Below are 24,179 nucleotides of genomic sequence, written 5' to 3' on the forward strand. Positions count from 1 at the left end.
TTAAGAGTTTGGGGTTAGCAGATGCAAACTATTATATATAAGATGGATAAACAATAAGGTCCTACTGTATAGCACAGGGAACTATATTCAATATCCTGAGATAAACCATAGTGGAAAATAAAAGAACTGGTAACTGGGGGGACTCAGATAAGAAATAGCCAGGTAGCAAGGATCCTATGTTTAAAGAAGCAAAAACCTACTCCCTCAAAAGCATTAGTGACTGATGAAGAATTTCCTGACTTTTGGGGAAGAATCTCAGAAGACACGGGATGCACCATGTATCTCACACTAAACCAGAAGTCCTTTCCAGACACTATAGCTTTGAGAACTTTTCTCATCTCCCTGTCCCTCCTGCCATGGCCACCTCTCTTGATCTTATTTTCCTCCTCCTAGTTTGGCATCTTGCTCCTTCCCAAAAGAGACCTCAGAATCCTCTCCCCTCTCTTACATAGAAGAGTTCAGTTTTTGGCCCCGTGAATCCAGAAGTGCAGATTCCATTCATTGCAACTTGAAGCACAAAATGACACACCTCCATCCTCCAGCACATCTCCGCTCAGGGCCCCCAGTAGACTGGGTATCTGTATTTGAGTTTATCCTTCATGGCCTCCAGTGATCAAACCATCCGTATGTTCCTTCCAGTCCCTGACCGTGTTCTTCCCACAACAAACCGGTGAATGCTGTTCTCTTCACATAAGGAAAGAAAACTGATGGAGTAATTGTGAGAGATGAGTATTTTCTTCTTTGTGCTTACCTGTATTGTCTGAATGTTCTATAATATAAGCATCTATTTAAAATATGTTAATTTTTTAAAAGATTGCATTGAGCATGAAAAGTTAACATACATAATAGTGACAATGAAACTGAGTTTTTACCTACAAATTATATCTTTAAAGAGAAAAGTGTATTTTTTTTCCTTTATGTCAAAGTGAAGAAGCATAAAAACTTTTCTATTCATTGTGTTTTTCCTGGTTAATCACCTGTATGCTTCATTGTTTGATTTTCCTCACATCATTTTTGGGAAAATGCTATTTAACAAGAATTCTGATAAATGTCATGAAAGTAGCCAAGGAGCAGTTTGTATTCAGCACATTGCTAATACAATCAGGAGGACTTTAACCATTCAGGAAGGAACTCCCTGCCCTTTGTTTAACTAAAACAGCTCTTGAACATTAAAAAAAAACCAAAAACCTCTTTCCTGACTAGTATTTACACGAAGAGCTGCCTGTGTTAAAAAGTGTACAGCTCATTAAGCAAAATTGTTATGCCAACTACATATTCCATTGTGTCAATGACCACCGACAAAGAGCAGCAGACGGGTTCCCTTCCTCTGAAGCAGGGAGAGAAGCCCGCCAGGCCAGTCTAATCGTGAAGTGAGGCTTAGTCTCCGCACACGGCAATAACAACTTCTGGGAAATTTCCTCTGGGCCATGTATCTATCACTTGCTGTAAACCGACAACTTTTCAAATGATGGTGTCACGTTTTTGAGCAAGGCTTGATTCTCTTCCTCATCCTTCAGCCAAAATCCTCACCTTGCACAAAAATCAAGAAGGGAAAGACCAATTCCAACAGGATGAACTTGACTGGTCATCTGTCCAGCAAACCAAACCAATGACTAATGACTCTGGTGTCACGCTAAGAGGGTTCTGCTGAGGCTGGAGCAGTCTCCTCCAAGGCTGGTGGTGGTGACCTGCGCCCCTTCCTGTGTCCCCATGTCAGGGCTCTGCCATCCACTCCCTCACCAAACGACAGCCCAGAAGTCACCCTTCACTCCTTCTCTCTTACCTCCACAGCCAGTCGACTGCAAGTTCTCCCAGCTCAACTTGCTAACCATTTCTTCATTTATCTCTTCTTTTCATTTCTGCCCCTTGGACATTGCACTTCTTTTCACCTTCCGTTTATAAAATTTATTCTTTACAGCCAACTAGGCTAAAGAAGCCTGGGAATAAAGTTTGCAACAAAGTTAGTAAAGTCTTTGCCTCATAACAACAGCAAAGCTGGCACTATCCTATTTCAGTTCTTTGTTCTCTATCAGATATGCAAGGGTAATGGGCTCTGATGGTCTCCTTTCCTTCCAAACCCACCATTATATCTTACTTGAACTTCTCCAGTGGCCCTCTCTGCTTTGCACAATGAAGTCACTTCCTCAACCTGGTTCTCTAGAGTCTCTGACCAGTGGCCAGGCTCTGTGCACCTGCCTCCTCATCATGCCCTACTTCACACTGTGTGTTCCTCCCATAACTGCGTCTCAGCTTGCGGCCCCGACTTCAGCAACCCATTCACACCCTGTACGCATCTCATGACTTACTCCTATTTGTAACCTACAACCTAATCCAGTATCTCCTTCTTCAGACCTTTTCTTATTCACAACTGGCCCCAAACACACACACAGACCTCTGAATTCCTGGAACGCCGTGTGTGTGTCTATTATGACACTTAGCTTGTTGAAGTAGTATTATTATCTATCAACATGCTTTCTATCTTGAAGGCAGAGTTCTGTATTCATCTTTATATCTCTAAGCCCCAGCCAAGTATACAGAAAACTTATATTGAATATTTAGTGATTAAATGCAGGAATGTCACAGAAGAAACCACAATGATGTTAAAGTTTGGACTGAAAGATATGACTTTTCAGATAGAAAAGATGAATCTTTAATAAGAAATGCATTCTATTCATGAAATTTAAAGAACCATTGGTGAGCAAGTGTTTTATAGCTAACAGCTTTCCCTATCGTGCAATTCTGAATTTTTTTTCATATTACCAGTTGCTGTCATATAGGAGACAGGGTTCTATACAGAGATTTATATAAATAATATTGATAATTTCAGATAATTGTAATGCAAAGATTACATATTTAATTTGGGGGAGAAATCAAGGAAAACTTTAAGAAATCTAAAGAAGATTCTTCTTTCTGAATTAAGTGCAAACTTCAAGAAATTGAAAAGAAGAAGTAATTGAAGCTACATGTGGAGGAACCATGAGCATCCACAAAGCAAAGGAAATTTCAACATTCTGGTGTTACCCCCAGTAGAGAGAGGAATTTATGCGGAGTTAAAATATCTAACAAGACTATCCTCACAAGAGAAACTAAAAAGAAGAGAAGAGACAAAAATAGAAGGACAAAATATAACAGAAAAAAAACTGGACTGATTAAGGACATTATTTCCATTCAGCTTTGTGGAAAAATAAATCCATATATTCAAACAGAATATTAGTAGCTGCTCTGTGGCATCACTGGGAGTTCTGAGTGAATGGAGGCAGGGTTGTTATGTTTCTATTGATGATTTCTTCTGTACTGGCATCATCTGTGATCTTCCTAACGTTGAGATTCCCATTATTGTATCAGTTGTCCATTGCTGTGTAACCAAATATCAGAACTTGGTGGGTTATTCATGGTTCTCTGGTTGGCAACTTGAGCTGGGCTCAGCTAGGTCTTCTGCTGGTCTCACCTGGAGTCACTCATGAGGCCCCAATCATCTGATGGATCGCTTGCCATGATTCCTCCATGGTAGCCTCACATGTCTGTCTTCCGCTCTCCAGGTGCTCGTTCATTCTTAAGGAGACCAGTTCGGATTTCTGTACATGGAGGTCTAGGGGAGCAGGAAAGACCAAACTCCGATGCATAAGCGCTTTTTGAGCCAACCTGTCCCGTGTGCTAATGTCCCACGAGCTTAAGCAAGTCATATGGCCATATCTCTATTTCAGGAGGGAGCAAACATACTCTTTCTCTCTTCTTAAGATCTGTATTTTCTTTATTTGTAGATATTTGGCTGCACTGGGTCTTAATTGCAGCATGCAGGATCTTTAGTTGCGGTATGTGAATTCTTAGTTGCAGTATGTGGGATCTAGTACTCTGACCAGGGATCAAATGAATCTGGGCCCCCTGCTTTGGGAGTGCCAAGTCTTAGCCACTGGACCACCAGGGAAGTCCCAGACATACTCTGTCTCTTGAAGGAAGGAGCAGAAAAGCCACATCGCACAGGGCACACACAGAGGAAGAGGAGGAATTTGAGATTGTTAAACAACCTATCTCAAATGTCTCCTCTAATTTATTTCTGAGATATCTGCAGATGCTCAAGAGGCCAGTAGAATCTGTATCTGGCACATCCAAAAGTTGGTTCAGTCTAGTGGAGTCTGACAAAGGAAACCAAACTGAGCAACGATCTCAGAGACCAGGATGCTGTCCATGGGCTGGAAGGCATGTCCCTTTCTCTCCATACATGCACTCAGCATGTCATGCTCTCTTTAAAAATCATCCTGTTTCTGCAGTAACAGGCCCAAGCTCCTTGGTGTGGCGTTCCAAGCCCTTCACTATTTCACCCTCTCTGCCTGTGGTTTGTTGGTTACAGTAAGCTGGCTGATGTGTACTTAGTAAATACATAGTAAACCACTGTGTTTGATACATAAGGAATCAATGGCAATAGAAGCTATTTCTTGCTCACTTAAAAATATCAGAGGTGACATACTGGTGGGGCAATCCTCTTTCACAAATTTGTTACGGTTGGCAGGGTGACAGTCTCTGCCATCGCCAAGCATGCCTTTCATAACCATGTGGGCAGTGTCCCCATTACAACTATCTGGAAGTGAACTAGGGCAAGGGAGACCTGTACAGGAGGCTGAAGCCCAAATCCCAGGCTTGGAGTTGTGCACATCAGTTCTGCTTAGTTCTGTTAGATCCCAGTCATGTGGTTACCAGAATACATCCTTCATACCCACATTCCAAATCTTCCATTGCTTCACCACATCTTGGTGTCAAACGCTCTTCTTTTTTTTCTCCAACTGACAAACTGATATTTGTTATGAAGACCTAGCTCTATTTTGTCACTTCCTCTGTGAAACCGTCCCCAGCTCCAGAAAGTTACTCAGACTTTGTACTTACCCCCACTAAAGCACCAAAAGTACTGATTAACTAGACTAATTATTCAAAGTACTGATTAAGTAGACTTCGCTAGGCTTCAAGGTCTTCCTTCAAGGTGGGAAGATGCAATATTCACCATGGCATGGGGAGCACACAGCTCACCATCTAGATACAGCACAGAAGATTTGAGTGAAGGAAGGTGGTTTCTAATTCAGGTCATCAGGCAAATCCTAAAACCTTCTCTGCCTTCAGTATTCCCATCTAATGGTATTCCACAATATTCCATCACACTGCGGAGTGATCAGAGAAGGGTAGCAACTACCATTTCTGAGCATCATGGCAAAAGTGGGCCTAGCCCACACTTTTCCTTCATGTTCTTTCTTATCTGGGAGATCCTAGGGCTCTAGCAGGAAAGAGATGCTTTGTAATAGCCAAACCACAGCTCAGCAGTGAGCTAGAGGCCAGAACACCACGTCAGCTGTGCTTGTTCCCCCATCACAAAGCAGCAAAAATATATACCCTCACTGGCAATGAAACACAAATTAAAATAGAGACACTTTACTTCCTACCATCTTAGAAAATATTTAAAAATTTTTTAAATTTGCTAAAAAAGGTGATACATTTCCTATCAACAAAGCCTTCAACAAATTTTAATGCTTAACACTCACCAAGACATGTTGAGACAGGGACTGTCATCATCTTCAGATAGAAGTAGATGCTGAGTAATATACCTAGAAAGCAACTTGGCAGAACATAGCAAGAGACATTACAGTGTTCATATCTTCTGCTCCAAGCTTCTATGTCTAGAAATATACACTCAATAAATGAGCGAAGAGATCAGCAAAAACTTGAACACACATTTGTTCATTATAATATTCTTTACCATACAACAAAAAGGAGTAACCTAAATGTATAGGTTTAAAACATGTACATTTTTAAAAGATTTTAAAAATGCATACAAAGTGTAAATAACACGAGTCCCGGCTGATATAAACACTTGAATGTAAAGGGAGAGAAGAGTCAAATCTCTCATGGAGAAGAATTCCAAGTAACATATGTAGAGTCTTCATTTTCAAGAGGGTAAGCCTGACTGCTGCTCCTGAGGTGTGGGCAGTGACAGTGGCTGCCTTCCAAAGATGACAACGTGGAAAGGGGTCATGGTAACTTGACAGGGCATCAGGCCGGTGACCAAAGTGAGCATAACAGCAGTCGTTACGTTGACACCATCTGCCCTTGATATGATGTGAGGAGGATGATATTTACTTCTCTGGTCTCCTTTCAAAAACCCATGGCCCCAGGCAACCATGAGAAAAAATATCAGACAAATCCCATCAGAGGAATGTTCTGTAAGATACCCGCCAAGGTCTGCGAGTCTTAGGGTCTTTGGGCCTATCTCAGCCTGCATTCCTGGAGACCGCCGGCTCCTTCTGTTCTAGTCCTTCCCGGTTCTGCCTAAATGTCCTTCCTCCGTGACATCAGCCCTGTCATATCACCTGCTGTTGTGCAAGCTAAGTCGATAAATCACCTCAGTTGTGTCCAACTCTTGGAGACTCCATGGACTGTAGCCCACCAGGCTCCTCTTTTCCAGGCAAGAATACTGGAGTGGGTTGCCATTTCCTTCTCCAGGGGATCTTCATGACCCAGGGATTGAACCCCCATCTATTATGTCTCTTGCCTTGGCAGGCAAGTTCTTTACCACTAGCTCCACCTGGGAAGCCCTGGGAAGCACCTGCTGTTATTTCCTATCAAATGCTATGTTCCTTCATCAAGTTCAGCATTTTGTAATCAGGTATTTGTCTGTCCATTTATTCATTACCTGACTCATCTGTTAGTCCCTTCGCTTCTTGACAAAGAAAATTATGCTTCTCTCACTACTTTATACCCTATAAATATATAAATAAATAAAATAATGGCTTTATATCAAGATCTAGATATCTGGAAAGAGCTATTGAATGAATAGTAGTCATTCTGCCTGAACTAGGATACCATTTGCTTTCTTTTTGCTTTCCAGTAATTTTTTAAAAATTTAGTATACATATGTATTATTTTGTAGTAAGAGAAACAAATGCATATAATTAAATGAAATATATATTTTAAATGAAACCAGTGGGAATGCTTCAGAAGAATCCTAGCCTCCAATCCGGGTGCTTACAAGGGCGAGACCCGTCCAGCACCAGGTCAGGTTCCCAGGCTGACACCCTGGTGAGGGGCCTCATTGTTCACAATGGAGAGGGCTCAGTCCCATTTGTGGTCCAGGGGCATCTGAGGCTGGGCGGCTCAAGGCAGATCTTCCAGCTGCCAGCATCCTTGTGGTCCCTCCCAAGCTCCCAAACATCAAAGCCTATGAACCTCTCAAGTGGGTTCCTGGTCCCTTTCAAAGGATCAAGTGGGTTTGCCTCTCTGTCCCAGAAGTCTGACCATACTCTGCCCACTGCTCCTCCAGCCACAGGTCTGGATGGAAGAATATTGCAGGTGGGTGGCCTCTCTCCTGCAGGCAGGAAGAGGCAGTGAGGATTCTTTCCCACAGAAGGAATACAGACAAGACTGGTGAGTTTCCCAAACATCTGTACTGGCAAAAGCAGGATTGCTCCAGCCCAAATCATTAAATTCTGGCAAGTCAAATTCTCCAGTTTAGGAGCTGGGACACTCTGCTTCCTGCCCAGGGAGTGCTAAATTGCTTCAGTGGTGTCTGACTCTTTTCGACCCTTTGGACTGTAGCCTGCCAGGCTCCTCTCTCTGTGGGTTTTTCCAGGTAGGAATACTGGAGTGGGTTGCCATTTCCTTCTCCAGGAGATCTTCCCAGCTCAGGGATCAAACCTGTGTCTCTTACTTCTCCGGCATTGGCAGGCAAGCTCTTTACCCCTAGCGTCACCTGGAAAGCCCTGCCCCAGAGCTGGCAACAAACTCAGCAAAGAGCACAGGCTCATGAAGCTTTGTAAACCCCCCAAACAGGGGCTAGAGAATGTAATTTTTCTTCCCCCCAAAGAGTCCTCAAAAGACCCCCAAAGTAGCCAGAAAATGCACTTCCCAGCTGGGACGGCCAAGAGTTTCGTTCTGAGTTCCAGCCAGAAGAGTGAAAAGGCAGCAGCGCCCCCGGCGAAACTCCTGGAATTTTTCAATGTTGGAGAAGATGTGGCACCTGAAACTGTCCTTGAGTTCTCTTTAGTTTGTAGTTTCAAAAACGCTCAGGAGAACTTAAAACGGGAAGTTCCCGTAGGTCTTTGGGCCAGAAATGGGAATGCACTGGGGGTGAGTAATGACTCTCAATGTCCTGACCTCTGGGACATGAAATAGTCTGGAGATTGTGAAAAGACAGCAATGGGGAAAGTGTCAGCATTTTAACCACGATCTGGGGCAGAGGCTACGGCTGGAGCCAAGGCTGTACTGAGTGAACACTGACGCTAGCCTAGAAGACAGTGACTCACCCGCTTCTGATGAGCACAGACGCTTCTTAAGCCAACACACTTCTGTTTTACTCATCAGGCTGAACCTGGAAGTCAAAGGCGAGGTGTCCAAAGTGACACTGAAGCGATGGAGAAATGGCATCGCAAGAGTCGATAGAGCATTGCTGTCTGTCCTGGGCTATTTGCTCAGTTGGCAGCAGGTACCTTCAATGACTGCCACCCTGTATGGTTAAGTAGCAAGCAAACAAGAACATTCAAATAGTCGTGGTGTAGCACAAGGAAGAACTAACGACACAAACACACCCAAAGGTGGGAATGAAAAAGAAAAGCATATCCGGTTTGTGGTCCTGTAATGTCCAGACCCACCATAGTCTTTCCTCTCCATCTAAGTATGATTAGCCTTTGGAAGAGTTTTCTGAGTTTTTTCCACTTTCCACTCAATCTATGGTGGATGTTTGAACACTCTCTCCATGCCCACAGTAAGACTCAGAAGCAAATTTGTACAGATACTAAAGTAAGAAGTGGGGAGGTGAGAATTATAAATACCAAATGAATTATAAATACCAAACTCATTTTAAATAAAACTCATTCTAAAGGATTTCGGAAGCATATGGATAAAATGCTTTGCCAGAAGGGACAAATGAACTTTCTCCTAAACCAAATACGTGGGGATGTTCAATCCAATATTCACCTTTTAAATTTTACTTAAATTTCTGGAAATGTACCCAAGAAACTAGCAATAACAATTTCTTCTGGGAGGAATAACTCTGATCAGAAGAGGAAAGAGCACCTTGCTTTGTTTCTTTGTTCTGAGTTCATCTCAGAACAAAGAAATTTGACTTTTTCTTTTTGACTTATTCTATAATTTGACTTTTATGATGAAGATGCATCTTGCCCAAGCAACCTGCTCAGCATTATCTACCATGTCCAGCAGCAGGTAATTTCAAGAATATCTAATGTGAAAAATCCCTGACACAGAAGATCCACTGGTGAAAACCTGCTACTCAAAGTAGGCTGAGACATGCTTCAAATCAGTTTGAATACTCTTCTTAAACAGACTTGAAAATGCCGACAGCCATCACCAATACCAGGGTTACGGAAGTTAAAAATACCAGACAAAATTGTTTTTACGACAGATGTAATGTGAATTTCAAATGAACTTTTAGTGATAATTCTGACAGTCCTTGAAGGTTGGAAGGAGAAACTTTCCACCAAAGCCTGGGCTTGTCCACCTTTATCATCTCCTGTAAACTGGTAGCACACCATAATGGAAAAAAACCTCAGATGGGGAGTCAGTAACAGCTGGGTTTGCAGCCAGAATTTGTCATTAACCAGCTGTGTGACTATGGGCAAGTGACTTAACCTCTCTGAGTTTCAATTACTCATCTGAAAAATGGGGATAAGAATACCTACCTCCCCTAGAAGGCTGTAAGTAAAGTGTTCAGTGATTCGTCATGGTGCTGACACAGGTAGGAATCACAACTTACTTGTTCTCCAGAGCATCAGGCATGCTGAGTCATCAGCTCTTGTTTGCTGAGGACAATTTGTACCCTAAATCGAAGCCCAGTGCCCACTCAGAGCAGAATGCGCAGAGGGTGGACTCTGGAGTCATGCCACCTGGGTTCAAACTTCCACTCCACCATGTCTAATTGGTGACCCTGGCACATTCATAACTTCTCTCTACATTAGTTTCCTGCCCATGAAGTGGAGCAGAAAACCAGCCTCCTACAGGAAAATGAGAGATTGCCTGCCATTTAGCCCTAAACAGTTGCTATACAAATAACACTGATAACTAGTATTATTAAAAGGGCAAGTCTGGAAGTTGAGCAGAATTATTCCCCAAGCCTGAAACTGAAACTGATCGGGAAATGCAGATGTCCTGTTTAGAAACAGAAGGGTCTCAATGATACAGGCCTTTAGAGGAACTTGCTGAGAAGAGGTTGCTGCCAGAACGGAAGGGCTGAACTCCAGAGTTTCCTGTGTTCTTTTTTGTGTGGAAGAGTAAGCTGGTTGTCATTTCAGCAGCCTTTTTGGAGCCCTTCCTCTGAGCCTGGTTAATCAAAGTTGTTGATTTGCTTTTTAAAATGCAGCAGTGGAAGAGCTTAAGCCTTTGGTAAGGAGAGGAAGCCCCTTGGGAGACACCACTAAATGTAAATGGAATCTTCCACACTAAAAATACAATAGACCTTTATACGTGCTGAGGCCCACAGACCACAAAACTGGTGACGATGCAAACAGCTCTTGAGCAGACATGATCTTGTCAAGCATCACGTTTCTCCCAGAGTCATGCTTTCTTTGCGGGTCTTCAAAACTCTCGTGAACTGTAATTTAAATTTTAAGTAACATTTCTCACATTGAAGGGCCATCATTTTTAATCAAAGAAATACATTTTTTCAACACATAGGGCTCCTGAATGCACTGTGGGCCTGTAGCTGGGCTGCCAACTGTGCTTATGGGTAGAGGAACAGGGAACCAGTGTTTTCCTGCCTCGGGTGTCTTGTCCTGTAAAATAATAGTCCCTTCTTCTTGGGCTTCCCTGGTGGCTCAGACAATAAAGAATCTGCCTGCAATGCGAGAGATCCAGGTTCAATCCCTGGATCTGGAAGATTCACGGAGAAAGGAATGGCTATCCACTCTAGTATTCTTGCCTGGAGAATTCCATAGACAGAGAAGCCTGGCAGGTTACAGTCGATGGTGTCGCAAAGTCTGACACAACTGGGCGTCTTTCATTCACTCACTCCCTTCTTCTTAGTCATGTTTTTTGAAGCTCAAAGCACAGAGATATGTGGTCAGAGCCCCACCCCCCACCCCCCATCACCACCCTCCAGTTTAACACCTGCACCTCCGTGAAAGGTTCATTTACCATGTGACATGCATCTTCACAGTTACTACTAACTAATAATAAGACAAAGATAATGTGAATCTGCAAACCTTACAGTGCAACTAATACCACGTGCTGGGATATTCTGTATGTTCTGGGTGCTCACTTTATTATTTCCAATCTCTCCAGCCCTACTCGAAGATTATTATTCATCTCACAGAGAAGGCCATTGAGGTGCAGAAGGATGAATTGCCTGCCAAAGGCCAGCCAGACAGAAACAGCTGATGCAGGGCAGCCCACTCTGAGCCTCGCCCCTGCGGTCAGGTCATCTGGCCTGTCCAGGACCCAGTCCACCACCTGCAGAAAACACGTGCTTGCTGGGACACTCCAGGAGGCACCTGTGCCACAAAGGTGCCCGGACACACACAGGCCAGGATCCAGAGAAGCCCCATCTCATAGGACATCATCGACTTTTCCTTCGTCACAGTCCCCCAGTGAGGCAGGGGACAGAGTTTCTCATCCTTGGGACCCTGAGGATTTGTTGCCTCATTAGCTGGTGTCATGCTTGAAATGTCCCACCTGCCGGGTTGAATTCCACAAGGTTCCATGGTTTGGGATGAGGAGTGGACTTCTTGGGGGAGAGGGATAGTTCCATAGGCCAAGGGTCAGCAAGAGCAGAGAAGGCCTGAGATTTTGCTTTGAGAAATGAGTACCAAAAAAAAAAAAAAAAAAAGAACAACATGGGTAGGTTTCATAGATAACATAAAAATCAAAGGTTTTGGAGGATCAGATTTCCAAGGGCTTATTAAGAATACAAGCTATTGGTTATTCCCTGGTGGTCCAGTGGTTAGGACTCGACACTTTCACTGCCCTGTCCAGGGTTCAATCCCTGATCACGGAACTAAAGATCCCACAAGCCTCAACGTGTGCCCCCCACCCAAATATGATAAGTTACTAAGTTCAACCACCTCCACATCTACCTGACTGCATAAGTGCTCCAAATCACTGATTTTTTACCAATGGGGCCAAAAATAAGGAACTTCCTCTACTTGGAACCCCGAGTCTCTGCTCACCCATCTGAGTTCTCACCTTCTTGTGTGAATCAGCCCATTCCCAATGCCCCAAGGAAATATGTCATTTTGATTTAGTTTTTAGTCAAACCAAGCGGCATGTGGGATTTAAATTCCCTGACTAGGGATCGAATGCATACCCACTGCATTGGAAGCACAGAGTCTTAATTACTGAACTGCCAGGGAAGTCCTGGAAATCTACTCTATTGGTACTTTCTCCTGGCCTCACTTTCCTAAGATTAACCATTATGCTGTCGCTGTTTTCCTCATACACCTGTGCAGGCAAACAGAGATTTGCTCAGTCGTGTCCAACTCTTTGTGACCCCACAGTCTGTAGTCCACCATGCTCCTCCATCCATGGGGATTCTCCAGGCAAGAATACAAGTGGGTTGCCATGCCCCCATCCAGGGATTGTCCCAACCCAGGGATCGAACCCAAGTCTCCCACATTGCAGGCAGATTCTTTACTGTCTGAGCCACCAGGGAAGCCCTAGAATACTGGAGTGGTTACCCATAACCTTCTCCAGGGATCTTCTCAACCCAGGGATCAAACCCAGTTCTCCCACACTGCAGGCAGACTCTACCATCTGAGCAACCTGGGAAACCCATACATGTGCAAAGCATGCTTTTCCAATCCATGCAACTTCATTTTTTCCAATGCCTGCCACAACCTACTACATTATTTCATCATCCGCTCTTTATTAAAAAAAAAAAATGTTTATCATAGAAAAGCAAGGATTATGTCCATCTCAATCACCCTCGCATGCCCAGAGCTGGGGGCTATGAGTGCATTGAACATATGAATGGATAATCAAATCAGTCAAAGCTACATGGGTCCTCTTAAACATTAGAAAACCAAGAAGTCAGATTTCATGTGGAACAGAATTGGACTTTGGGACTAATTCTTTTTCTTCATTTGTTGCATTAATAAGGAAGGGAGAGGGACTTCCTTTCCTGGTGGTCCAGTGTTTAATAACCTGCCTTCTAATGCAGTGGACATGGGTTTGATCCCTAGTCAGGGAACTAAGATCCCACGTGCTGAGGGGCAACTAAGCCCTGCATGCCACAACTACTGAATCCCGCACACACTGGAGCCCACGTACCACACCTAGAGATAACAAAGGGCTGCGAATAAGACCTGACCCAGCCAGATAAATAGTATTTAATATTTTTTTAAAAAAGAAAGGAATAAAGGTGGATATCGATTTCCCACTCATCACTCACCAAATAGAGTTCTTGGTGGAGAATTAGGATGTTCAGATCAACAAAAGTCCATCTAGTCAAAGCTTTGGTTTTTTCAGTAGTCATGTATGTATGTGAGAGTTGGACTATAAAGCTGAGCATCCAAGAATTGATGCTTTTGAACTGTGGTGTTGGAGAAGACTGTTGAGAGTCCCTTGGACTGCAAGGCAGGTCAGGTGGTCTGGTATTCCCATCTCTTTCAGAATTTCCCATAGTTTATTGTGATCCACACAGTCAAAGGCTTTGGCATAGTCAATAAAGCAGAAATAGATGTTTTTCTGGAATTCTCTTGCTTTTTCCATGATCCAGCGGATGTTGGCAATTTGATCTCTGGTTCCTCTGCCTTTTCTAAAACCAGCTTGAACATCAGGAAGTTCATGGCTCACATATTGCTGAATCCTGGCTTGGAGAATTTTAAGCATTACTTTACTAGCGTGTGAGATGAGTGCAACTGTGCGGTAGTTTGAGCATTCTTTGGTATTGCTTTTCTTTAAAAGCCTCTTGATGAAAGTGAAAGTGGAGAGTGAAAAAGTTGGCTTAAAGCTCAACATTCAGAAAACGAAGATCATGGCATCCGGTCCCATCACTTCATGGGAAATAGATGGGGAAACAGTGGAAACAGTGTCAGACTTTATTTTTCTGGGCTCCAAAATCACTACAGATGGTGACTGCAGCCATGAAATTAAAAGACGCTTACTCCTTGGAAGGAAAATTATGACCAACCTAGATAGCATATTCAAAAGCAGAGACATTACTTTGCCAACGAAGGTCCATCTAGTCAAGGCTATGGTTTTTCCTGTGGTCATGTATGGATGTGAGAGTTGGATTGTGAAGACGGCTGAGCGCTGAAGAATTGATGCTTTTGAACTGTGGTGTTGGAGAAGACTCTTGAGAGTCCCTTGGACTGCAAGGAGATCCAACCAGTCCATTCTGAAGGAGATCAGCCCTGGGATTCCTTTGGAAGGAATGATGCTAAAGCTGAAACTCCAGTTGAAACTCCAGTACTTTGGCCACCTCATATGAAGAGTTGACTCATTGGAAAAGACTGTGATGCTGGGAGGGATTGGGGGCAAGAGGAGAAGGGGACGACAGAGGATGAGATGGCTGGATGGCATCACTGACTCGATGGACGTGAGTCTGAGTGAACTCCAGGAGTTGGTGATGGACAGGGAGGCCTGGCGTGCTGCAATTCATGGGGTCGCAGAGAGTCAGACATGACTGAGCAACTGAACTGACTGACTGGACTGCAAGGAGATCAAACCAGTCCATCCTAAAGGAAATGAGTCCTGAATATTCATTGGAAGGACTGATGCTGAAGCTGACCTGATGCAAGAACTGAGTCATTTGAAAAGACCCTGATGCTGGGAAAGATTGAAGGCAGGAAGAGAAGGGGATGACAGAGGATGAGATGGTTGGATGGCATCACAGACTCAAGCAGCATAAGTTTGAGTAAGCTCCGGGAGTTGGTGATGGACAGGGAGGCCTGGAGTGCTGCAGTCCATGCGGTCGCAAAGAGTCAGACACAACTGAGCAACTGAACTGAACTGAACCCAATAACAGAAATAGATCAATCAGTGCCCACCTTTCGAGGGGGATATCATACGAAACACAAAAGGACGTATGGCTTTGAGTAGAGCTATCACAGATAACTCGTCCACTGGGTTGGTTATAATGTAGTCAGACCAGAAACATAGTCAGACCGTAAACAGATGAGCAGAGAATGCACGTGACCTTTCAGGGACTCCTGGGTCTGTGCTGTGCTTCTGCCCAGGCGCGGCATGGCTTTGACTGAAATGGTTCCTTCTCTTCCTAGTTCCAGGATGGTGTGTGTCAGCCTTGGAGAGACCTGGGAAATGCGACGGCGAGCCTGAATTTTTGAAAACTCATCACCAGATGGCGTCACATATTTGTCAGGTCACAAAAGGAACTGGCTTTTCTGTGTTCTTAACTCTAAGAAGTTAAGCTGAAGCTCCAATACTTAGGCCACCTGATGTGAAGAGCTGACTCATTAGAAAAGACCCTGTTGCTGGGAAAGATTGAGGGCAGGAGGAGAAGGGGACGACAGAGGATGAGTTGGTTGGATGGCATCATCAATTTGATGAACGTGAGTCTGAGCAAACTCCAAGAAACAGCGAAGGACAGGAAAGCCTGGCGTGCTGCAGTCCATGGGGTCCCAAAGAGTCGGACATGACTGAGCAACTGAACAACAACTCTAATGTAGGAGATGCAATTGGATGTTTCTGGTGCAGTATTTTCCTTAGTGGTGGGTAACCTGTTGTGGCCAGTTCTTTGAGGGGTAGTTTTGTAATCAGCAACCTTTAATCCTGAAGCAGATGTATGAGAGGCTTGTGAGAATCCTGGGTGCTGAATATGATCTCCACGTGTGACCTGGCTAAGAAATGGCTCTCCATAAACCACAGTTATCAGTCTTCTACACAGTCCACTTTCATGGGCAGACCTTGAAGAATGAGACCAGAAAGGTGTATGCAAACCGAAGAGTAAACAAAATTCAGCTCAGAGTAATACCGTGCAGGGTTCAGAATTTGTGACATGTGTGGCTCAGACAGTTAAGAATCTGCCCGCAATGCAGAAGACCCAGGTTTGATTCCTGGGTCAGGAAGATCCTCTGGAGGAAGAAATGGCAACCCACTCCAGTATTCTTGCCTGGAGAATCCCATGGACAGAGGAGCCTGTGGGCTATAGTCCTTGGGGTTGCAAAGAGTCAGACACAACTAAGCGACTAACATTTTCACTTTCTTTAGTATTATCTGTGCCTTTTTGTGACAACAGGGAAAAGTCAAGGTTTTCACTGGGTCACAATAGGATGGTTGAGATATCGCTTCTGTTGTGATTTCTCCTCTTCCTCCCAATAGACCTTTCCTGAAGGGAGAATTTCAAGTTCGTGAAGACAAGTCATGAGTCTCTAGTGACCCATCAGACTTAGTCTCTCTCATTTATTTGGGGTGCTAGGAATGATACTCATCGAATATGTGTCCAGCCAAAACTATCTACTACTCTTCAAGTCTCTTGCATGAGCCTCAGATATGCAGATGACACCACCCTTATGGCAGAAAGTGAAGAGGAACTAAAAAGCCTCTTGATGAAAGTGAAAGTGGAGAGTGAAAAAGTTGGCTTAAAGCTCAACATTCAGAAAACGAAGATCATGGCATCTGGTCCCATCACTTCATGGGAAATAGATGGGGAAACAGTGGAAACAGTGTCAGACTTTATTTTTCTGGGCTCCAAAATCACTACAGATGGTGACTGCAGCCATGAAATTAAAAGACACGTACTCCTTGAAAGGAAAGTTATGACCAACCTAGATAGCATATTCAAAAGCAGAGACATTACTTTGCCAACGAAGGTCCGTCTAGTCAAGGTTATGGTTTTTCCTGTGGTCATGTATGGATGTGAAAGTTGGACTGTGAAGAAGGCTGAGCACCGAAGAATTGATGCTTTTGAACTGCGGTGTTGGAGAAGACTCTTGAGAGTCCCTTGGACTGCAAGGAGATCCAACCAGTCCATTCTGAAGGAGATCAGCCCTGGGATTTCTTTGGAAGGAATGATGCTAAAGCTGAAACTCCAGTACTTTGGCCACCTCATGCGAAGAGTTGACTCATTGGAAAAGACTCTGATGCTGGGAGGGATTGGGGGCAGGAGGAGAAGGGGACGACAGAGATGAGATGACTGGATGGCATCACTGACTCGATGGACGTGAGTCTGAGTGAACTCCGGGAGTTGGTGATGGACAGGGAGGCCTGGAGTGCTGCGATTCATGGGGTCGCAAAGAGTAGGACACGACTGAGTGACTGATCTGATCTGATCTGAAACAATCTCTAAACTGAAAGTAATCATGATTAACATTTACTGAGCACCTACTGCATGCCTGGTCCTGTGCTGAGTCCTCTGGTGCTGTTAACATCACATCCAGGACTTCCCTGCTGGTGATAAGAACCTGCTTTCCAAGGCAGGAGACGGGAGACACAGGTTTAATCTCTGGTCGGGAAACTAAGATCCCACATGCTGCTGGGCAGCTAAGCCTGAGTGCTGCAATTAAGACCTGATGCAGCCAAATAAATAACCATTAAAAAAAATAGTTGTATATCACATCCATTTCATGGTAAGTGGAGCGGGTTATTTAGATCATGCTCCCAGTATCAGTAGATTTGGGTTGAAGTCCAGGCCTAATTAACCTCTACATTATACCCGCCCCTCAAGACCAATAAACTGCCACGAAAAACATTTTTTTTAACACTTCATGGAATTTTCCTGTAACACAACAAGGAGGTTTTCAGGGGCTCTTGGGCAAAGCTGATCTTGGAGCTTTTCTGCCATCTGCCTGCTATGAGACCTCCAGGAGGCCAATCACATGGCCCCTTTATAGCAGGCTGTTATGGCACCGTAGATAAGCTGTTTCGACAGAGTCGGGAAATGGAATATTTACCATTGGGTGTGAAGCCCTTTATACGTGTGGATCACATTAAGCCAACATGATATCTTGGATGTAGGAAACTGGGCTCAAATAAAGAAGCACCTTATTATATTAATCAATACACACACACACACATACACGTATATATATATATTTATATACACACACACACACACATATATACATATGATACAGAACTTTTTCAGAATACTTCCTCTGATTCCTCTTTTGGGTCTCAGAACAGAGCTGGGAACTAGAAGAGAGGCATTATTATCCCTTTCTTATATACACTAGTTAATAGCTCTGTGCAGGACCAGCCTTGTGGCCAGCCTTGTAGACACACAAGGTTTAGCACTCTGAGGTCTCAGAACCTGAGGACTAATTTATTATCAATTAAAATTCTTAGCAGTTTGGTCTTGGATTTGTGTTTTGTCAGGGAAGTCCAGTAAGATGATAAAGATTTTGGGGGGCTGGAGTCACCTACTGTCCCACCCCTGCTGCCTCCCTGCCCCCTCCGGGTTCTTGGCTACCTGCTTCCTGGCTGCCATCACCCACCAACCCTACTGTCTGCCACCCCCAGCCTGGACACGGCCTGAAAAGGGCCAAGCTGCAGGCATACACAATTCACCCTGTCACACGGTGGGGTCTGGGGGTCTGTGAATCTGAACTCACCTTCCAAGTGTCCTCATGTTTAAGGGAGTGAGACCTTAAACCGAAACTACAAAGCACCACAGCGGGTGGAGAGGGAGGCTCCCGGGGAAAGAAAATAGCTTTTTTCCCTGCTTTCAGGACAAGAAGTCCCACTTTTTCATTTTGCACTGGGCCCTCAAGTCATGTACCCAGCCCTGGTTCTGTGAATTGCTTGAGGCTCCAAAATCAGTGTAGACATAGGAGGGTCTCCTAGAATGCTTTCCACTGCATTAGGATAGGAAGTAGCCAGTGTCTTACAAAAGAATTCAGTAGGTTTCCTCAAGGAGTAGTCTCCCTTGGGGGCATTTCAAAGCCAGATTCTCTTGGGGGAAGTCAGGAAGTGTTAGTCACTCAGTAGTGTCCGACTCTTTGTGAGCCCATGTGCTGTAGCCCACCAGACTCTTCTATCCATGGATTTTTCCAGGCAAGAATGCTGGAGTGGGTAGCCATTTCCTATTCCAGGGAGTGAAACCCAATCCAGGGATCAAACCCAGGTGTCCTACATTGCAGGCAGATTCTTTACCATCTGAGCCACCAGGGAAACCTTCTGTTGGCGGGGCCGGGGGTAGGGTGGGGAGGAGCATCCAATTCTGTTTCCATGTTGGAACTGTTTTTTAAACTTATTATTCATTGCTTTTGTCATTATAATCATACATAATGGTCTGCCTCAGAAAATCCTGCCCCTCTGTCTGACTATTAAAGTGTTTTTGTTCAGGACCCTGTCCACCTATAGATGCCAGGAAGAAAGAAATTAACTCATCCCCTGCCTGAGGCTTGCCATTCTAGGAAATGGCTTGCAACATTAATGGCCTTTTTACTTTTCCTCACTTCCCTATCTCTGATCTACAGAAAAACCTGACATCCAGATCCAGATGAAATGGTTATTTTGAGACATTAGTCTGCCATTTTCTTGGTCAATCAGCTTTCCAACACATTCGTATTCCTTGCCTCAGTACCTCGTCTCTGATTTATTGGCCTGTTGTATAGCAAGCAGAGCCAGCTTGGACCTGGTAACAATTCTGAGAATAAAAATGCGTGTGTGGATACCTAGGATGGCTGTCCTTCAGGGCAGGGATCCTTGTTTTGGCTTGTATCCCAAATGTCCACATCAAGACCTTGCACATAGTTGATGCTCAAAAAATATTTGTTGAATAAATGAATGAAAGATGCAGAAATCCATCTCTAGAGAGGTGTTCTCCAGAGGCAGGGCCTGTGTCTTGCCTTCTTCTCCTCTCTGAACAAAGGACAAGGCTGAGTACTATAGGGAAACCAAGTTCATTCTTGCTAGAGGATCAGTGGTTATCTGATTGAAAAGGCAAAAAATCAACAGACCATCTTTTCATCCAGGGACATCTTTATATGTCTCTGCTCCCCCAACAGTCACCAGGAGCCTCAAATAATACCATGACCATTGCCCTAAAGTTCACTGATGAATGACCACAAAGTAAGTGGCCAAGGTGCACCCTTCCCAGGAAGAAAAATGAAGATCTGGGTCTTTCCTCAGCCTCTGGCTGGCCAGGTTGTGTTGTGTGGAAGACTGGTGGGGGCGTAGGGGGGTGGGCAGGCACACCCAGCCACATGAGGCCTCAGAGAAGAGCATCCCAGTCAGGGAGGCAGGAAGTTGCCGTGGTGAGCTGCGGTACCTCCAGCCTGCAGCATCTCACAGTTTTCACAGAACGCGGATGCAGCTCTCGTAAAGGGCTGACCACAGAGCCTCAGAGGCTTGTATTCTCTGCCCCGGTTACCCGAAACATCATGCCAAGGGGTCCATGACGCACGGAGAGTTTCAGTAAAAATGCCTGGTGGGCGAGTCACCTTTCCAAGACCTTATTAAGTGTGCTGTTTCTCCTGAAGCACAATCAGATACATGGAACTGTCAGAATAAAACCTTAACCATGCCACACCCAACTCCATGAAATATATTTCTTTACCACTACAGCAATGATGCTGTTTACTCTAGAAAAGAGGTGTTAAAGAGCCATGTTAATGTCATTTAAAAACTTGCTTTTTCTAATGTTTTAAAATTTTTATTGAAGTGTTAGGTTTACAATGTTTAAAAGCTTAGTTGTTTTCAAAATGAGAAAATTGCCAGTTGCTTATTCTCCATATTCACAGAGGTCAAAACAGAAGGAAATAGATTCACATTTTTGAAAAGAAATTTTGAGTAGATGGAATGGGACCTTTTGAATGTACAGATGACCCAATATATAAAACAAGCTCTCAAAAACACTTATAAAACCTCTCTCACTAGAGATATAAGAGAAGGTATTGTATATTCATTCAACAAGTATTATGATAAACCCCAAACAAGTACAGCACACTAAGGTGCTAGGATAGACATAAAAGAAATGCAAAACAGGACTAATGGGAGAGGTGGAATTCACACATGGCACAGCAATCTCACATAACTCCAACATACATGTAAGTGCCTTCCAAGTGAAAGAAATAGATTCAAGATTCAAGGGCAGGTTATAAAATTAAGTTCTGCTTTTAGGAAGAAGATGGACCAGAAATCCTGAAACCCTGATGTTACAAAATCTAAAAATTTAGATAAAATTCAATATTTTAAGTGAGTGGATAAGCTTGCAAGAAACAAAGGAAGCTCCCATAGAACCAAGTAGAAACACAAGTTCAGGGAGGCAAGCCAACATTGGCTCTGTGGCTGATCCAGAGGGATCTATCATTCAGGCTGATTCAGCCTCTGTTTAAACAGCCTCACACAGGGACACAGTGGACAGGGTTTTGCATCATTTAAAAAAAATCACAGACATAGAGAATGAACTTATGGTTGTGAGGGGGAGGAAGAGGGAAAGGATGGGGGGATGGGATAGTTAGGGAGTCTGGGATGGGTATGTATGTGTGTGCATGCCAAGTCGCTTCAGTCATGTCTAGCTCTTTGTGATCCTATGAACTGTAGCCCACCAGGCCCCTCTGTCCATGGGATTCTCCAGGCAAGAATACTGGAGTGGGTTGCCGTCCCCTCCTCCAGGGGATCTTCCCCACCCAAGGATTGTACTCACATCTCCTGCACGGGCAGGCAGTTCTTTACCACCAGCACATGATGGATATGCACACTGTAATTAAATGGATACCCAAGAAGGTCTTACTGTACAGCATATGGAACTCTGCTCAATGTTATGTGGCTGGATGGAAAGGCAGTTTGGGGGAGAATGGATACATGTATACGTATGATTGAATTCCTTTGCTGTTCACCTGAAAGGATCACAGCATTGTTAATTGGCTATACCTCAAAACAAAATAAAAAGGTTGAAAAAATAAAGAAAAAGAAGGGAGTCAAAACAATGAACACCCCCTATAACCTAAACACACACACACACACGCAGGCACAGCCCAGACTCAGGAAAAGACTAGATCCTCTCATGAGGAACGGGTGAATTAAGGAAAAAAAAATCTACCTCACAGAAGCATAAAACAAAGGATAGGCCTATTTCTGCTTTGTTTCTGGAAGAAGGTTTTTAAATCTTCCCCAAATATTCCCAGTCCCTAACCAGCCCACAGGTTAGAGGATTTGCACAGCCTGGAAATGCATGAGCAGAGACTTTGGTTTAAAATAGCTGTGGTTGGCAATGTCTTCAGTGCCAGAAAAAAGTAAATGCAAATCCTCCCTGAAAATATGTGTACTCAAACCAACTAGGCTTTAAATAATCCCCAAAGCAAAATGACAGAGATCAAGGGCTCACATTCAAAAATTATGAACAGGCATGGAAACAAGACACCATGAACAAGAAAGAGCAAAAAGAAGAAATAGAGGAATCTTCAAAAGGACTTTGACATTGTAAGCAACAAAAGGTATAATTAATATAAGCAAAATTTGAAGAGTAAATCTTAGATTAGACTCAATCAGAGAACAAGTTATTAAACTGGAAGATAGTTCTAGATCAACCACCACAATATACCCTAGAGGGACAGAAAATGAAAAGAAAATATTAAAGACCAAGTGACAGAGTGAGAAAGACCGACATACATTCAATCAGGGTTTAAAAGCAAAAATAAAGGAAGCAGGGAGGGAGGAATATTGAAAAAGTGAGTCTGAGAACTTCCAGAACTGATGTGGCACATTCAATAAGTCCAACAAATCCAAACAAAGTAATTTTAAATGTATACCTACAGAAACCTTACAGTAAACTTCAAAGTTACATAAACAAAAAAGATCTTTTAAGAAGTCAGAAAGAAAGGACAGACTTTCTACAGAGGAATTAAAATGAGCTATTTTTCAACAGCAAAAGTGTTTTTAAGACAGAAAACGGTATTAATAACAATATTAATGCTATTACAGAAGAAAATGAATATCAACCTAGAATCGCCTGTGCAACTATCTTTTAAGAAAAAGAGGAAAATTTGGCTTCCCTGGTGGTCCAGTGGTTAAGAGTCCACCTTACGATGCAAGGAACACGGGTTCAATCCTTGGTGCGGGAAGATCGCTCAAGCCACAGAGCAACTGAGCCCAGGAGCCACAACTACCGGGTCTGTGCTCTAGAGCCTATGAGCTGCAACTGCTGAGACCACCCTGGGGCCCGTGCTCTGCTACTCGAGAGGCCGCCACAATGAGAAGCCCACGTATGGCAACTAGAGAGTAACTTTTGATCACCGCAACTAGAGAAAACCTGCACACAGCAACGAAGACCCAGTGCGGCCAAAATAGTAACTAAACTAAATAATTTTTTTTTTAAGGGGAAAATGGAGACTGTTTTTAAACTGGGAATGATTAACATAGCAGATCCTCAAAAAGAAATTGTTAACAAACTGACTTTAAGAACAGATATCCTTTGGGGGTGCTCTTGGAGTGAAGGTCTGAAATACAAGAAACCTGATGAGTAGACAGGGTAGGCAAGCCCTGCAGGAAATCTAAACAAGCATAGTCTATACAAACTGATACAATGTTTAATGTGTGACGTTCAAAGTGACTGGACAGCATCCGCTTGGGAACTGGGAGTGAAGAAACTGGTGTTAAATCATCAAGATTCTCTGATTTGGTCGGGGGTGGGGGGTGGGGGATGCATTACTTAACTTTGTGTTTTGTAAAGTTTTCACATTAAATCATCAAGGGCAACCAAAGAAAGAACCAGTAATTTATCAATGAAGGGGAAAAAATGAACAAAAAACATGCCCCACTTATGTGGTCGAGTCTCAGAAGCAATTTTATACCAAATCAAGTTCACACAGTAAAATCGAACTTATATAAAGTTTAGAGAATAAGCAAAACTAAGCAATACACTTGTTTAGGGATTCATAAAATGTTGGTAAAATTGTTCTTGAAAAAGGCAAGACGGGATGAAAAAGATGACAACATTATTTTTTAAAAGAGCAAAGAAATGAGCGGGATTGTAATTAGCTCTGGGAAAGCAATGTGGAAAATGTATATGGCGATGTTTATTTCCTTAATTTGGGGTAATGCATGTATGCTCTTCTATTAGTTTTGATGCAAGTGTGAAACGCTCATAGGCATTATCGATACTGTTCTAAAATCTGAAGTGTGTTTATACTTAAATTAGCTTGCCATTGCTGAGAAACACACCAAAACTCAGTGGGTTTTAAACAGGAATCATTTATAACTGCTCATGCATCTGCAGATTCTCTGGGCTTGGCTGGTTTGACAAAGGATACAGAAATATGCTCTGTTGCTTGGGAGGAGTGGTAGTCAGA

At 43.5% G+C, this 24,179-nt stretch overlaps 1 long non-coding RNA gene across 6 annotated transcripts in view; it reads right to left on the reverse strand.

The window, feature by feature from the left end:
* LOC102402031 overlaps positions 1 to 24,179 on the reverse strand; it is a 34,497-nt gene continuing 10,318 nt past the window's right edge. The window contains exons 2-5 of one of the 6 annotated variants that reach the window (XR_003103208.3): positions 10,448 to 10,582; positions 5,526 to 8,482; positions 1,784 to 1,937; positions 1 to 684 (exon numbers count right to left, since the gene is read on the reverse strand). This is a non-coding gene — a long non-coding RNA (uncharacterized LOC102402031). Of the gene's footprint in view, positions 685 to 1,783; positions 3,590 to 5,525; positions 8,729 to 10,447; positions 10,583 to 24,179 lie in introns of those variants that run through there. The other 5 variants (XR_003103203.3, XR_003103204.3, XR_003103206.3 and 2 more) reach the window with 5 other exon arrangements.

The sequence above is a fragment of the Bubalus bubalis genome, chromosome 14, assembly GCF_019923935.1.
Source record: "Bubalus bubalis isolate 160015118507 breed Murrah chromosome 14, NDDB_SH_1, whole genome shotgun sequence".
NCBI lineage: Eukaryota > Metazoa > Chordata > Mammalia > Artiodactyla > Bovidae > Bubalus > Bubalus bubalis.